This window comes from Mus caroli, unplaced genomic scaffold, assembly GCF_978045245.1.
Source record: "Mus caroli unplaced genomic scaffold, Mus_caroli_1 scaffold_15, whole genome shotgun sequence".
NCBI classification, from domain to species: Eukaryota; Metazoa; Chordata; class Mammalia; order Rodentia; family Muridae; genus Mus; species Mus caroli.
The window spans coordinates 83,316,652-83,334,188 of NW_028227270.1; the positions used below are offsets into that span (position 1 = coordinate 83,316,652).

The 17,537-nt window shown below is 45.3% G+C and overlaps 1 protein-coding gene across 9 annotated transcripts in view; it reads right to left on the reverse strand.

The window, feature by feature from the left end:
• Rreb1 (ras responsive element binding protein 1) overlaps positions 1 to 17,537 on the reverse strand; it is a 177,320-nt gene that overhangs the window by 61,566 nt on the left and 98,217 nt on the right. For 8 of the 9 annotated variants that reach the window (XM_029468436.2, XM_029468435.2, XM_085831171.1 and 5 more), the window contains exon 2: positions 2,737 to 2,838. The gene's annotated coding sequence lies outside the window, so the exon portion shown is untranslated. Of the gene's footprint in view, positions 1 to 2,736; positions 2,839 to 10,854; positions 12,513 to 17,537 lie in introns of those variants that run through there. The other variant, XM_029468434.2, reaches the window with a different exon arrangement.

Consider the following 17,537-nt stretch of genomic DNA (forward strand, 5'->3'; position numbering starts at 1 on the left):
GTCACTATAATTCTATTATGTTGGTAAAGAGAAAACATATCTTTCTACCAATTTATATCAAGTTTAGATGCTGGGCTTTGGTCTTACCATTACCATCCCCCTGTCCCCCCTTTAAGACAGGGTTTATCTATACAGTTCTCTTTTTCTTTGTTTGTAGACAGGGTCTATCTATCTAGTCCTGGATTCCCTGGAATCCTTTATGTAGACCAGGCCAGCCTCTAACACACAGAAATTCCCAATGTTTCCATCTCAGGAGTGCTAGGATTAAAGACATGTACAACCACGCTTATATAGATGAATCTAAAAAGTAAATATATTTATCTATTGTCTTTGTTTGTTTATTTTAAGAGACAGTCTTTCTATTGTAACCCAGGCTGGCCTCCTTCAGATATCCTCATACTGGAATATTTATAGCCTTTTCAAAGAAATTATGTAGACTCTGGATTACTTTGATATTTCTTTTTTTTTTTTTCCTTTTTTATTTTTTTTCACTGTTTTTTTTTATTACATATTTTCCTCAATTACATTTCCAATGCTATCCCAAAAGTCCCCCATACCGCCCCCCACTTCCCTACCCTCCCATTCCCATTCTTTTGGCCCTGGCATTCCCCTATATTGGGGCATATAAAGTTTGCAAGTCCAATGGGCCTCTCTTTCCAGTGATGGCCGACTAGGCCATCTTTCGATACATATGCAGCTAGAGACAAGAGCTCCGGGGTACTGGTTAGTTCATCATGTTGTTCCAACTATAGGGTTGCAGATCCCTTTAGCTCCTTGGGTACTTTCTCTAGCTTCTCTACTTTGATATTTCTGTTGAGAACTGGCAAATAGACACATACAGGAATACAGCCTGGCATGAATCTTTCTGTCTCCACTCTTCTATGAAGATGTCTCCCACTGCCACCTGAGGCTGAAGTGAACAGTAAGCAGTAACTGTAAGCAGTACTCAGGTGGGGAAGTGAAACCATGTGTGTGTGCGCGCGCGCGTGCGCTGGGATTAAATGTGTGCACCATCATGCCCAGCCACATATTAGGGTTATGTTCCACCATGTCCAGCTCAATAGGAAGTGACAAAACATATATTCCCTCCATAGAGGCAAACTACCAATAATCCCTGCCCCACATGTCAATCCAGCAAGAGTACATATAGCTAGCTATATAAATATGTGCTAACTACCTAGCATCTTTTCCTACCTGAAAAGGAGAGAAGCCTTGCAATCATGTTCCCTGCTGTCTGGACAGGAAGACGCTGGCTACATCTACTTCCTTCTAGGGGATAAAGTGTAAAGTGTGGCACTAGGAACCCGTTTGTTTACTTCCTTTCCATATTTGAAATGTTAAGTAAACAGCAGCATGGTTTTAAAGGGGAACTATGATTTCTGATGAGAATGCAGTTAACAAAAGGAGAGGGGCCTGAACATGCTGAGGGGCTGTTTCAGAAGCACCAACATGCTGTCCTCAGAGCTGGGCTACAGCTTCACGCCAGTCTGCTCAGTCTTGGCTGAGTCTGGCTTGGGAATTCTCCTTAGGGGTCATGGAACAGGGCAGAAGGAAAAGCCTAGTGCAAACTCAACACTGTTAACTGTTCTGCTTTAGAAAAACATTGAAAACAACATTCATCTTTACATTAATGCTGAGGTAAAGGATAATTTATTTAACCAGAAACAAGCTGGCTAGTTCTAGTTGATCCTCTGTAACTATCCAGCAATAGTGAAATGAAACAACCATCCAAATGAAAACATTTAAGCCTGCTGATACACAATCTGTGTTAGGAAAGACAATTTTTCCCTTTGATACAATGTCATTTCCCGTGCATGCTTTAAAGAGGATACTAATACTCACTCTTTAACATAGGTTCCAAGTCTCAGAGAGAATTCTGTGCTTGTACCAGAGGGGTTGAAATCCCCTACCTTGTGGGGTTAAGCTATTAAGCCTCCTACCTACTAGTCTAAAATAGTTTAAGGTTCATGTGTAGTGTGTGTTTGTTTAACCCAATAGTCACAAACCTAGAAATGCCTCATTCTCTCTTCCACGCAATCGCTTCTTCCGGGTACTGTGCTAGGTACTGCAACTAAGCTCATTTTTAAAACAGAAATAAAAATGATAAACTTGCCAAGATAGCTCTGTGGGTAATAGCGCTTGGTGCCACGCTTGACAACCTGAGTTCAGTCCCTAAGATCCACATGTCAAAAGGAGAGACCCGATAGGTTTTATACACACACACACACCACACACTAAAATCTTTCAAATAAAAATCACTGGCCCTGTTTTACTAAACATGTCCAACTGGAATCAGACAAGGACCCCAAATGAAGCTCTCAAGTCAGAGATGTGACCGACTGACACCCACAGGCTGGTTGTTTCAGTTTTACTGCTCTAGTTTGGAACTGGGAGTGGGGAGGAAAGAAGAAAAGAGGAAGGAGCAGGAGGGTTGCCTGAGATTTTGCTTCCTGTGAGGTACCCTGAGCATCCTCTTCTGAGACACCTCATCCCACGCACCAGAGACTCAACAGCTCAGGAACCAGCAAGCTGCAGTTACAATTTTAACCGGATTTTGCTCTATGCCTTGGGGAGAAAGAATGGATGAGGTATGAGGAAGAAGATACAAAGGGACAGACAGGACAGAGGGCCTGGGAAAGCAGCAGACAATTCAAGTCCAGGCGAGGGAGTGCCTGAAGACTCACTCACTCACTTGAGAATGCTAGGACTCAAGGAAGCGCGTGCAGGGTAACTGACCTGTTTTCTTCGTTCTGCTGAGGGGCTGATGAGGAGAGGGCCAAAATGTGGGCAGGGTCACACCTCAAAGCCACCAACTCTGGAGCACAGGATTGGAACAACCTGAAAAATTAAAAGAAGATAACATTAAAAGGGTTTAAAAGAAGGAAAAATTCTGCTTCTGTCTAGTTTCCTCTACTCAGTGTCCACGGTGAGGACAGTTCCCACCCTGCATCTACATCTGTTAGCTGATTCCACCAGAATATACAAGTGCTGCTGGAACTGCAGTGTGCCTTCAACAGCTAGGACCCCCATTACCTCTACCCAAGTACATCCTACATTCCGGCGATGCTGAGGGCTTGTTAACGACACAGGAGAATGCTCAGAATGCTAGCTCTAGGTGGAGCTTTGAGCATCCCAGCGCCGTGGTAATAGTACTGGAATGCACGGACCACTCAGTGGCAAAGCACCCGCCTAGCACGTGAGGCCCCAGGTTTCATCCTCATCACCATAAACACCAAATAGAGACAAAAATGGCTGAACAGACCCAGATGATTCTCCAGCATAAAGGAGGAAAAGAGCAACAGCACTTGGTGCGAGCAGAAACAGAGGAGAGGAAAAAGAGCTGAAGAGAGTAAGAAATGTACAACTAACAATGCCTTGAGGTAGAGATTCCTACAAATACCGGGACAACTAGGGACCAAATGCATGCCCTGTTCTTTCTGTAGAAGATACAGAAAACATCTTCACGCATGTCCCTCAGGAGTCTGAGAATGTCTGCTCTGGGGGTCCACGGACCCTGAAAGCACAGTAATCTGAGTGCTGGACCTGCTGCTCAGCTCAGAGGAAGGGAGCATGAAGCATGTTCTCGAGCCACAACTCGCTCACAACACAGCAACGAAGGTTGCACTACAGGGAGAGGACTTAAGACGCTGAAGGGCTGGCACATAGCTCGGTGAGCCAGCATCTGCCTGGCACGCACAGAAGTGAGCTCCAGGTTCCCCCATAAACAAGGATGCTGAGGTGCAGCTGTCCTGCAGTTTCTCACTTCTTCCTTTCTCAGAGCATCTGGAAACAAGGTGCATTAATGTACTACGTAGCTATCCTTGAGCATCTCACGGGGAGTCCTCTGCAAACAGTTCCCAAGCATGTGGGGCAGGACTGATCTGAGTGGAAGAGAACGCTCCACCACCCTTTACTCTCACAAGCAGTTCCTGGGTGGATAGTGACACCAAGATTCTTCCAGAAGTTTTTCTGTTTTCATACTTCAGTGACTCCATTCTCTATCTTCCTTTATGTTATTCTCTTTGAACTTTAGAGTACTGGAGCAACTTACAGGGAAGGCTCTGAATGAGCCAGGGAGTCCCTCACATCTGGAGGCACATGACACAACCCAGTATTCTCCAGGTAAGAAAAGCATAACTGCTGCCACAGAAATAGTCATATACTCAACATTTTTGTTCACTGTTAAAACAAGTGATGGGAGCTGCCTACCCAGGGACCACTGGGTCAGGATCTTTGCTTTACTGCTATATGACACATGTTAAAGAAAAGTTGGGATACACAGCTCCATGGTTAACTATTTGCTCAGCATCCTTTAAAATATGAATCAGGGGCTGGACATGGTAGAGTACACAGAGGTGGGTGGATCAGATAGGCTGTACAGTAAGACCCTGTCTCAAATACATACATAATATCAACTTAGAATGCCTATCCAGTTTTCAGAATTGCACAAACAAAATACCCCTGTAGATCATCCCTACCTATCTCAACTTATTAATACTTATAAAGACATTAAACATTAAAAAAAGTACATAGCTTAGTGGCAAAGTATTCTTGAGGTCTTAGATTCATCCCTTCCACTTATATCACTGCGTGTGTGTGGGACATGGGGGTAAGGATAAACTTCCCTTGATTGCATTCATTTTTAAAATAATTGGAGGTTGTGGGTTTAACTCCTATGGTAGGGTATTTGTTTATAAAGTTGAGGCCCTGGGTTCAATGCTTACCACTGAAGAGAAAAATAATAAGAGTAAGAGTGCAAGCAATTTTAAAAATATAATGATAAATTTAGTAGTCTTAGAAAGGAACAGCTTCTCTTTTTCTTTGGTAAACTGTCAAGCTCTCCAAATACGTGGAGTCAACTACAGGTGTGCTTTAGAGTGGGAGACGAGTATCGGGATTAAAAATTTCCAGAACCTAAAAGTCACATTAAAATTATTTTAGACCCAGTTCCTTCTCTTTCCATTAGACACTCAAGGAGCAAGCAGGTCCAAGTAGCTTCCCCATAAGCAGAAAGGACTGAGGGGGAAGGATGCACTCCCAGCACAGCGTCAGGCTGAGACGTGGCTCTGAAAGCTGCATCCTCTAGCACTGGATGGGAGTGCCTTGGATGAGCTGGATCACAGAGCCACCTCCCTAGGTGAGTTCCACTAGGTCTATCGGAGCCACAAAGCTTACAGGATGGAAATATACAAGGTGATCTTTCAAAAGGAACTTCAAGATACCCCTTACCTCCATCACCACCACCTCAGAAGAATGGGGGGATGGTGGGGTTGTTATTTCTAGTTATGTCCTATAAGAGAAAAATGTGACAAAGACTTTCTACAACATTTGGGGGTGGGCCTGAGATGCTGAATATCTGGATGTTCCTTCCCAGAAGTCTTGTGCAAACTCAGAGGCAAGATATCTTACAGAAGGCAGAGGTCTCTCTGGGAGGAGGAAGGGCAGGGGGAGGCCAGCCCCACCTCCGACCCCCCTAGATAAGGGACAATGCTATGTAAAGCCAGAAAGAGAAGATTAAGGAGCCTGTCTCCAGGTCTAGGGAGATAGCCACAGAGCTGAAAGGTAAAAGCAAGGATGGTACCCCAGCTTCTAAAGAGGAAATCTAAAAAATCTGTCCTCGGGTTCCCATGAAATATGGAGTAAGTTGAGATGCCTTGGCCTTTTATAATACTTGACTGAAAAGGCTACAGCACACGCCCCTATAATATGCACAAATACAAGGGATGGTTTGTCAGGGAAGTGTGAGGAGAGAGCTGACCTGACCAGATCAGGCCAATCCAGAACAAGATGCAAACTAAAAAGAGTAGAAGCTCAGATATGAGAATGACTGTAGCACTTGACAAACCACAAAAAACATCTAAAGGGTGGGCTAGGCTGGGGACAGAACATAACCTGACCAGATGTTCCACCATGTCCAAGCCTGCCAACCCCCAAGTCTAAGGCAAACCTGTGTCTCCTAACCAGGATGGCCTTGTGTGTGCTCTGAAGGCAGAGAGAGCAGAGATGGTGGCTCTCTCTCTGAGTTCCAGGAAGTTGATGTGTTTCTTGGCCTAGGGGCTAGGCTAGGCCTTGGATAGGGTGATAACCCATGAAAGTCACCAGGCCCCACCCCAATGGCACAGGCGTTGGTATAACGAAGGAATCCCAAGCATCATGCAGCAGCATCAACCCCCACGTAACTGAGCACTATGGGGTGCTATAGTCAACTCTGTATTGCTTCCTTTTGAGTAAAGATGGGTTGCTAAGAGATTGGGCATGTATTTTTCCCTAGTTTTGCACAGTTCAAGTGTATTTAAGAGACAAGCGTGATGGTAATGGGTGAGAGGGGCATCCAGGGATGGAAGAAAGATGCATGATCTTCCTCTCTAGTTGTCTTCTATGCTTCTTTCAATAGACTACAGGAAATGAGCAGTCTTTAACCCATCACTCAACAGCCCCCCAGGCTTCAGCCCAAGTTTGTTCTCTGGTCTAGTGCACTCACAGCACTCACCAGTAGCCATGGCTACCACTCTACTCTGTTTCTTGCCCCTAAGTGTGCATGACACCTCTTTAATTCTCATGGACCCAGGCCTTTTCATTCCAAGCAAGAAGACACATCTAACTCTACCATATTTAATGATAATTTTTTAAAAAGCAGCATCACCATCAAGTGATATCTCTGAGGATTAAACTTGCTATGCAGATGAAGCCACTACTTAGAGGAGTGACATCATTTGCCCCTGAAATACTGGGTGGTTTATCTGGGAGAACAAATTGATGCAAAGTTTCTGAACTCTATTAAGTTTCTTTTAGACAAAATGAGCGACTCCTGATGTAGCGTTTGGGAGTGTAGGTGCTCTCCTGATTGCTCAACAATCTTAGCACGAGGTCTTTCAATTACCCAAGGCCTGGTCTTTCATTTCTCATCTGTATCTAGACAGGGGGAAAGGGGGGGGGGTGTGCTCCCCTTCCTCCTCATCTCTTCCTTGGTCAAAGGAATAAGGCAGGTCTGGCTCAAAGGAGGAGACACACTCTCTGGCTGTGCAATGGGACCCTGGCCTTCAGTGAAGTTCAGGGAGGCTAAAAGGAAGTCCCACAGCTCAACTTCAATTGTTTAATGGCCCGGGTCCTGTGGAATGGTGGATTCCAACTTATCCATCAACAGGAGAACCCATGTTTTCCAGGCTATGTCTACTTCCACAGAAACTGTACGTGGGCTTGGATAAGAGGAGTCCACACTCCTGGGTTGTGGGGCAGACAGTTGTGACAAATTAACAAACCAACCAGGTATGTATATCACAAGTAGGGGGTGGGCTGGAGAGATAGCCCAATGGCTAACAGCACTCACTGCTCTTTGCAGAGGATCCTGGTTCAGTTCCCCGTGCCCACCTAGCAGGGCTTACAACTACCTGGAACTCCAGTTCAGAGGGATCCAATACCCTTTTGTGGCCGCTAAGGGCATCTGCATGGCAGTATATATAATACATTCACACACTTGCTCATAAAACAAATGTCTCTTTAACAAAGTAGGAGACAAAAGGCAGTAGTTAGGTAGTATAGATTAACTAGACAAATATGATTTAAAGGAACTCTTACTAATGATTTTATCTAGACAGTGAGGAGTTTAACTGAAGCTGACATGTGAACACTGTCACCTCAAAGTGCACAGGTGCCCCTCAATCTCCCAACAAACCCAGTGATAGCTCAAAATGCCTTTCACTGCCCAGACCGACCAACCCCCAAGCTTAGTAACATACATAGTGCATCACAGAGCATCAGTTGTCTCCGGTCCCAACTGTAGACTGCAATAAAACTGTGGCTATCTGGTCAGCATCAAGAGAAAGGATCAGACCACTGCTAATCAGAGAAAAGATCCAAACCCAAAATCCCAAGAATGCATTCTACCAAATGTGTAATAACTGTATCATAAGCTATTTTAAAAACTGTACAAGTTGAAAGCTTTAAGTTGGCAATTACCTGTATAGCCTAGCCTATCACCAGAAATGAAAACTCATGGCTTCAACTTCAAACGTACACCTCTGTGGGAAGGCCTGGTAGCCCTTCCTCATAGTTCTCTGGGAGAGTGTATTTAGTCAGCCCTGAGAACCAGCTAGTGAAGGTCAACAACAAGGTCAAACACCCCAGGATTTCCACCATCAACCTTTCTGAGAGCCACTGGCCTAGCAAAGCTCTGAACAAACACGGAGGCACTGAAGGAGAGACTCAGAATCTAGTTCTAATTTTGTGTTTACTTACTACAACTAAATATGAGAAGAGAAAAAGGAAGCCATCTACACAAGGCCTGTTTCCTGGATCCCTTTGGAGAAACATTTTGGATATAAGCACCAGACCGGGTAGGGCTGGACTGCAACACATGGGTAGACCACGCAGTCCTGGACCCTACATGCCACGTCTCCAGCAAATGCTGTCCTCCAAGCCCACACTACTCCTTGGAAATTCACATTGAGAGTGGAGCCCTTTGGCCAGGATTTCTGTGGACCTGGGCAACCTCCCTGTGCCTTCCTCTCTGCCACTCCTGGGCAATAAGGAATGTGTGATAAAGGGCAGAGGAGGAGAGAAGAGTTAGGGAGCATGGCTACTGCTTCCTACAGCTTTAGCGTTAGCTCAGGATCTACTGAGGCACGCCTCCTCTTGGACTCAGAGAAGGAGGGAGGGGGAGGAAGAGCGAGTGGAGAACACTCCTTCCACAGCTCAGTCCCTGGTCAGCATCTTCCAGGCCCTGGGTTCTATCCCTAGCACCATAAAGATGGAAAACAAAACAAAATGGGAACTGCTGGGAAGACAGTTTTCTGGTAGGTGCCCACCGGACTGAGCCACATCACAGTCATGACTCTGCCTCTTACGCCTCCTTGCTTCTTCACGGGAAGGAGCCAGGCAGCACCTTCTCACATCACAGGCTCTCCTGTAAGCACACTGCACTGAGGAAGCTGAGTCCACTCCTTGCGGCTCTTCTCCGGGGAGCACATATTACAGACAGTATCTAACAACTGCCAAATTCACAAGGCCAAGACGCAGCTGCCACCTGGCAGCCATTTGTCACCCAGCACCCTCCTCCCCTGGGAGGGGAACACGGGTGGCCCTTGGCACTGGGCTGTGAGAAGAGCGAGTCCCTGGCCTTTTCCCCAGGCAGGCCAGACTTTTCCTAAACATTGTTTTTCTGCTTGTCTACTAGGTCCTATATTCCATCACTTTCTTGCCTAGCTTAGCAGAAGCCTGTATCACTCTATACCAAACAGCCTAGGGAAAGCCGGGGTAAGTGGTCAAGGTGCCTGTGTGGACAGAGAGCAAGAGAGAGGCACATGCCCTTGTCTACCTGTAGTGCATGGCGGTCACCTGGTTTAGGGTGGGAACTGACCTTAACTCCCACTCTACCCTACCTCAAGAGCAGGGTGGGGGAGGGGTTTGCTCTACAGTATACCTGTTCTAGAATTTAAAACTGGAAAAGACACAAGACTACGAGCACAGAAAACAGGATTCAACTTAAGAGTATACCAGAAGCCTGCTTGTATTCATGTATGATCCTTCCAGAGAACAGCTGGGGACATATCCTGAGGCAAAAGTTCTATGTCAGAAATGCAGTAAGCAGTTTATATGTATTTAATCCTCCTGAAAATCCTATATAGTAATGATGTTATCTGCTGAATGTTCCACTGCTCTTGGGGGATGGCAACAGGTCTCCATCTGGATTCTGTGGCTTCAACACTCTTGCACCTATCAAGTCACCAGAAAGACCATTGAAACCCCCTGCAGGTAGAGGACATGAGAAAGCTAAAGGCCTGGGAAACCAAGTCAGTAGGAAAACAAGAGCCTGAAGCTAGAGAGGTTGAGAATGAAGAGTACTTCCTGAAACACACAGAGCTGGCTGCAAACGAGGCAGGACTGGAAGGTCCATGTGTTCATCCCACAGGCCCACTAGGACAAACATGACGAATGGAGGAAGGCCAGGGCTTTCTGCTTGTTTGCTAGGTAGAGGGCACTTCATCTTATAGTTTGGGTTAACAGTTCATCACTGAGGGATAGTGGGGCAGGAACCTGAAAGCAGGGAGGGGAGCTGAGCAGTGCACTATGCTGGTTACTGGCTGGCTCTGGTTTGGGATTTAAAAAAAACAAACAATCACGTATTTATTGTGTATGGAGGTCAGAAGGCAGCTGGCTCTCTATCAACCAGACTCAGGCTTTCATGCTTAGAGGCAAGCACCTTTATTTGCTGAGCCATCTCGCCAGCCTTAAACCAAGGCTTTGGAAGACAACAGCCATTGAATGGAATAAGGCCCATAAGGTCAGTCATAAGCTCGCTTCACCTGGGTATATTCAAATAGAGGGAATAACCAACTAGGCACATAAATATTAAAAAAAAATATTTTTTAAAAGTCTGATCATATTATGATTCTTCTGGCTGATGAATTACATACTTCTGAGCCTCAGTTCTCCTATCTGAGAGTGACATGGAGTTATCAAAATATATGGGAAACAGTGTGGCACCCCCAGTCTGAGCTAACTATATCAAATTTCTCCGCCCAACATTCACTCTGGTTACCCCTGCTCCTTTCCCTCTGGTGTGAGTCAGTCTACCTCTAGTTGCCTACCAGCTTCTCTGACAGCAGCCCAGTGTGATGATCAATGTTAAAAAAAAAAAAAAAAAAAAAATCCCATCTTATCCCACCAGTGAGACAGTTAAAACTACGTAAGTTGGCTTATCACAAATGCAGTTCCACTGATAGCAAGGAGCAGAACAGCTGCTGATTCTCCAGGCGCTGCACAGCAAACAGGAAATAAAACCCATCCGGCTCTGTGCACTGCCGATGAAACAAATCCTACTCAGCTCCACACTTGCTAAACCACGAAAGAACTCACACCACAAGGGCAGCGCAGGGCATAGCTGGTTCTTCCTCGTATCCCCCAACACAGCCTTTCTCTTTCAACTGCAGCGCCTGAACAGCAGCTGACACCCAGCTACGTGCCTGGTCTGCAACTGGACTGCAGTGATCTGGCTGTTCTGGGTACTTCTCTGAAATAGAACTAAGTATCCTGTTACATTTACAGCTTGGGAGAAAGGCTGGGGTAAAGTTCAGTAGCAGTTTGTAGAGTTTTGGGCAATACCCTGCAACTCTTTCATGAGCCCCAAGGTCTCGGGCTGGCCTTTCTGATATGCTGGGGAAAGGGTGCAAACGAAGCAGGAATCTCCAGTCTTCCCTGCAGGAGTGCAAGCTAAGTAACTCCAGGGCAGAAGGTTAACCTCAGATCAGAAGGGGCTGCACATTCCCAGAATTCAGGGCAGTTACAGGGCAACACTCCTTGGAAAAAGAAATGATTTGGGGAAAGATTAAAAACTACTGTTTGAATTGCTCCTTCCCTGGCCTCTTCTATAAGGCATTGGAACAGAAAGAGTCACATCTTTCAATTGCCCATTGGAAAAGTGGTCAGCTGTGGTCAAGATTTTACAGTGGGTAATCAGACATTACCAACTGTCAGCTGAGAATGACTGTGCCAGGGGAAGTGACGTGTCTGAGCTCCCAGGGACCTGATGGGTTACCCTCTGTGCACAGAACAGATGGTCTTTCCTCCCCCATCTCCCCAATTTTCCCTCTAAAAAAGAACTCACCACCATATGTGTGAAGGCGAACAAATACTCTGATATACAAGTGGTTGTTGAGTATTGATTATATACACTAATAAACCAAAAATGACCGGCAGGCAATGTAACTAGGGAGCAAGACTTGCCCCCTCCCAAGACACTGCATGTCAGGAAACCGTGGCATATACTGAGTACCAAGAGGCTACTGTGGCCCAGGAGTCCAGGTTTGGGGAGATTTATTTAATGCAGAACTGAAGGAAGTCAGAGGCTCTGGTCCTGCCCTGGCCTTGACCGTTGGAAGGATGATTAGTTCATGGCAACTGTACTGCCAGGGGTGGGGCTTGCAGGATTAGGTTTGGTCTTGCTGCTGAGAAGGGCTGTACTCCACTGAAAGGAGCCTGTGTCGCCAAAGTACACAGGCTCATTTGCTTTAGGTTGATCTCCTACCCTACCAGGTGCCGAACATGCCCAGGCTTCTAAATGCCAGTTCACATCTTACAGGCCCCACCCTAAAGAGATACCTCTTTTACAAAGAACTGAATTCCCAACAAGAGTTACAAAGTACACAAAGAAAAAAATGAAAGGGAAAGAAAGATAACCCTAGAGAGACAGGTCCCTTCCCTGAACTCCCTCTCATCTATAAATAATCACTTAGCTAACACTGGACCCACAGCTGAAAGGAAAGGGATGCCCTGGCCCCAGTGCCACTCAGAGACCCAAGGAGGGTCCCAGATATCTGGACATGGCTGGATGGCTAGACAATTCCAAGAGACAGATACTTTAGCATAATCCCTGGCACACAGATTTGGATGACCAAGCTGATGCCTATTTACATAGGTAAGAAGTGATTTGCACACTCTCAATCAAAAAGACATGGAATTGCTTTCATATGTCTATGGAACGCAGACCTGCATCTCAAGCAGAGTTCTCCAAAAATATAATCATAAACCAAGCGTGTGATAAAGGCACCCTCCTGTTGTTCAAAACACCCCCACTCTCTTTATCTTCCTTTCACAGTTTGCCATCCAGTGATAGGAGGGGCCAAGCCTCTAACAGTCCACACCTTATCTCCCACTGACCACTCAAAGCCAAGGGCTGGACTTCCTGTAGCTAGCCTGGAGGGGCTGTTTGACTTGTTCCAAATACTTGCCTCTCCTGCCAGTCACAGTGTCTGAGCAACACCTACCCAACACCCATTTTAGCTCCAAAGTCAACAACCTTGTGGTCCAATAAAGTAGCCCACTTAAAACTGTTTTTGCATTTGTTTTCTGTGCACATGGGCTATAAGTGTACCTGGGGCACATGTGTGGAGGTCAGAGAACATCTTATATGAGTTGATTCTCTCTTTTCACTGTGTGGGTCCTGAGGGATAAAACCCAGGCCATTAGGCTTGGTGGCACGTGCCTTTACCCACTGAACCATCTCACCGTCTGGAGTCTTGGTGTGGGAGAGACCTGACATGCCTAACATACTTTCTGGGGTCACTTATGAATTTGCTGTGTCTACAGAAAACACAATAGCTGTCTTTAAGTTGTATAAACTAACTAGAATAAAGCACCATTTACATATATACATTTTTTTTAAATGAAAGGATCTTGCTATGAAGACAAAGTTGTCCTTGAGCCCATGATCCTCTCGTCTCAACCTCTTGGATACTGAATTAGAGATGTAAGTCATTATTCCATCTACATACATTAGTATTCTTTTTGTTTGTTTTGTTTTGTTTTTCTAGACAGGGTTTCTCTGTATAGCCCTGGCTGTCCTGGAACTCACTCTGTAGACCAGGCTGGCCTTGAACTCAGAAATCCACCTGCCTCTGCCTCCCGAGTGCTGGGATTAAAGTCGTGCCCCACCATGCCTGGCCCATACATTAGTATTCTTAAAGTAACTCGTATGTGCTACTATTCTTTAAGTATTGGAAATGAGAGCAAGTGCTTGTATGCACATACAAAGGAGCTATGCTATGCTATCCACAGGCTAGAGATAGAACCTCCATCCATGTGGCCTGTGTCCCACAGATGCAGGACCTGGCCAGTCAGAGACAGTGAAGGACTGGAGTCAGCTAACTGGTTCGGCTCAACAGCAGGCACCCTTCAACACCCTCAACTCCCCCCAGGCCATGAAGTCAGAAAGAACCTATACAAAGAAAATAGAAAATGTGCAAAACAATGGTATTTACAGTGCTTATTCAACAAACTTAAAAGCTATTAAAGAAAGATGCTTCATTACAATTCCAGAAGGGGGAAAACAAACAAACAAACAAACAAACACAGTCCACTAAACTCAGGCACACACATGCCTAGTTGGAAGTCAAAATACAATTCAAGTGAACAGCAGTTGCTTAACTGAGTCACAGCTGTAAGCACACTTCCGCAAGTATATTAGAAGCTGGTGATATCCCGGCACGATCCCAATGGGAATTCAATTTTTTTTTTTTTAATAAAGAAAACAAAAACTATAGCTGGTATAATGGACCATGCATGTGTATAATTCTAGCACTTTCAGAAAACCAAAGCCAGGGCAGCAGGCAAGGTGCCGTCAAGGCCACCAAGCCTGCTGACCTGAGTTGGATCCCCAGCACTAAACAGTAGGGAAAGAGAATGGATCCCCTCGTGGGAAGACAGAGCAGATACAAAGAGTGAAATTCTAACCCAAGGGAAAGTGGACCATGAGCCAAACACAAAAGGCTGTGGGGCTCACCAGAGGTAAGAGGTGTGGAACACGGGGGCAGTGGGGCAAAGGCAAACCAGATGTTGGCAACAAGAACACCATGTGGAGAAAGCAAGAGTTCCCAAATCCTACCATTTTTACCCTTCTCTGGTGAAATGCTGACACCCACAATTAATTGGTTTGTATTCATTCATTCATTCATTCATTCATTTAAATTACTTGGGCTTTAAGGTTAAAAAAGCACTCCTTAAAATGACTGAGATTATTTTCTTATGCCCTTCCTTACTTGGCAAAAGAAACAATCCCCCTTTCGCCCCCCCCCCCCACACACATCTAACTACAAACCTTTTGCTTTGTTTCTGACCCATGAAAAACGCTCCCCTGGGAGTGCTCAGAGCACACTGCACTTTGTGAGAAAGGAGGGAGAGTGGAGTAGGGGAAATGGCAAAGATGAGGCTGGCAGAGTGACTCGGAGGTCAAGGTTCCATCGGGAAAGGGATGAACTTTAGCCTGCCACTGTGGAAACCCACTGATGGGCCTTTTTTTTTTTTTTTTTTTTTTTGGCCTGGAATGAACTAATCATATCCATATTTAAAAATCTTTTGGCAGCAATTTAAAAAATAAATTACTAGAGGCACATAACTCAGTTAGGAGGCAACTATGATAGTTTGAAGGACAGATATGAAGAGGGACTGGGGGGTGGAGGTGGAGCATCACAAATGGAGAACTCTTGCAGCCCGGACATTGTTCAGAATGACCCTGGACTGCCTGCATCTGGTAACACAGTGGATGATAAAGTGGTTAGCAGATGGAGGAAATTCCTCGTGGAGGAAGGAGCATGGGCCATATAGTGGATCAAGACTGATTATGGAACAGCAAAATTAAGAAAGTCCCAGGTCTCAGGCTTGGCTAGAGGCTCCTTTACCCACTAAGCCATCTCTTACATGAATCTACTTTAAATGGTTAGTGTCATGACCAGAGGCTTGAGATCCGGACCAGGTGGGTCTCCGGTGCTTTTTCTCTGGTAATCTTGGGTTACTAGATTGTAGGCCTTTGTTCTTAAGCCCCAAGGCAGGAATAAAAAAGTCCAGTATGGCCTTCCCTGTGGCCATGGGAGGGGAGGTAGTTCAGAAGTATGAGTTTCAGAGTATGGAGGGAAACAGCCCATGAAACCAACAGGACAGGGTCGTCCCCTAAGCAGGCAACCGAGTCATTCCCACCCTACCCATCTGCTCAGATCCTGCTCAAACTGGGTCCTGCCTCCAACACAAAAGTCCGTGTAACACTGGGAAACTGTTATACATTTAGGTCACTTGCAAGTGCAGTATGGGAGCAGAGGTGTAGCCTCCTGCTAAAGACTGCTTGCCAAGCCTGCCTGAGGCCCTGGGCTTAAGCTTCAGGTCTGCAAAAGCAAATCAACCATAAAATAGCAAGCTGGCACATTTGAGCATTGACGAAGCTGCTCTAAAATGAGCATAACACCGTGCTAAATGTGTAGCATGTAAAATTACTTCCAGGGCTAGTGAAATGAGGCTCAATGGGCAAAGGTGCTTGCCATCAAGCCTGAAGACCCGAGTTTGATTCCCAGGACCCACGAGGAGGAGAGATCCAGCTTCTAAAAGTTGTCCTATCTAGGGACTGTAGAGAAGTTCAGCTGTTAGAGGAGTGTTGGATTCTCTTGCGGAGGACTCAGGTTTGGTCCCTAGCATCCGTCCATATGGTGCCTTGCAACCATTCCTAACTCCAGTTCTTAGGGACCCAACATCTTTTTCTGGCCTCCAAGGATGACAGGCACACATGAGGTGCACATACAAGTAAAACCCACAAAACTAAAAATTATTTAAAAAGTTGTTCCATTTGCACACACAATGTGACACACACATGCCCATAAACATACGTACAGAAATATGAAAATTAAAATTTGAATGAATATAATGAATTTTTAAAACAATAGATACAGGGGGGCATGGTGGCATGCGCTGAGACATTGGGAACCCAAGTTCAAAGCCAGCCTAGGATACACAGTAATTTCCTTGTTAGCCTGGGGTATGTATGTATGTTATACAGCAAGACCTTTTTATTTTTCCCCCTGTGCAAGGGATAGATTCCATCTACCTGGTACTGGATTCCATCTACCAAACTACAATCCTATCGCCTACGGCTCTTCATCACATTTAGCACCAGTGGCAGGCCAGCACTCAGATATAGCTAACAATGAATAGTGTAACGCCTAAACTTCTAACCTTCCCTTTTTCTTGTGAAGAGTTAAAGCATACAATTAACTTCCATAGGAACACATGACAATAACTCAATGCACATTAACCAAATCAGCTTCTGAAAATCCCCTGAGGCATGATACAAGCATGAGAATCCCAAGGATGGCTCATTTTCCCAGAAAAGAAGAGGAACTGGTGAGCCTCAGCCCTGTCACTGCCTTTACTCAGGTTTGTTCACGTCCCGGGTATTCTAAGATCCCAGAGTGTTTGCTGATCGCTAGAAGAAAACATTCAGCCTGTATAACGTGGCCTTCTCTAAAGGGGCTGCAAGAGAGCCTTAGGGTTGTGTAACTACGCCCCATACTATCAACTCCTGGGGATTTCAGGTCACCAGACTAGGAGGTGGACTTAGGGAAAATGTTTTGTAAGTAACAAAAGGTTACAGATGTCTTAGTGAGCCTTTTAAATGGAAACCATCAATAAAAAGCTAAGATGCCCTTAAAGTTGTGTGTGCCCCCACCAAACTGCAGTCCATGAACAGCCTATTCGGGGGAATATATGGACTAAAACCAGACTCATGAGGAACTGGGAGTGTGGCTGTGCTTAGTAGGTATCTGGTGCTGAGCGAGCCTGGTCCTTCTTATTGCTTACATCCTTTGAAGATAATAAAACTAATGGGTTTTCCTCTTACTTTCAGGCTATCAAGGAGTTTTTTAAAAGAAACCTGAGTTGGCATGGTGGCATACACCTTTAATTCCAACATTTGGAGGCAGAGGCAGGTGGGTCTGTGTGAGTTTGAGGCCAGCCTGGTTTACAAGTTCCAGACTGGGCAAGGTCCTGGCACGGATACACAGTGAAACTGTTTCACACAGCATCCCCCCCTCCAAAAAAAAAGTTCCTTAAAAACAACAAGACTTACATTCTCACCTTCAAAGATATGGGAGGAAATACTCCCAAGGCATCAAATGTTTTACATATATATATATATATATATATATATATATATATATATATATACACACACACATATGTGTGTGTATATATACACACATACATGTATATATGCATTTTGAGAG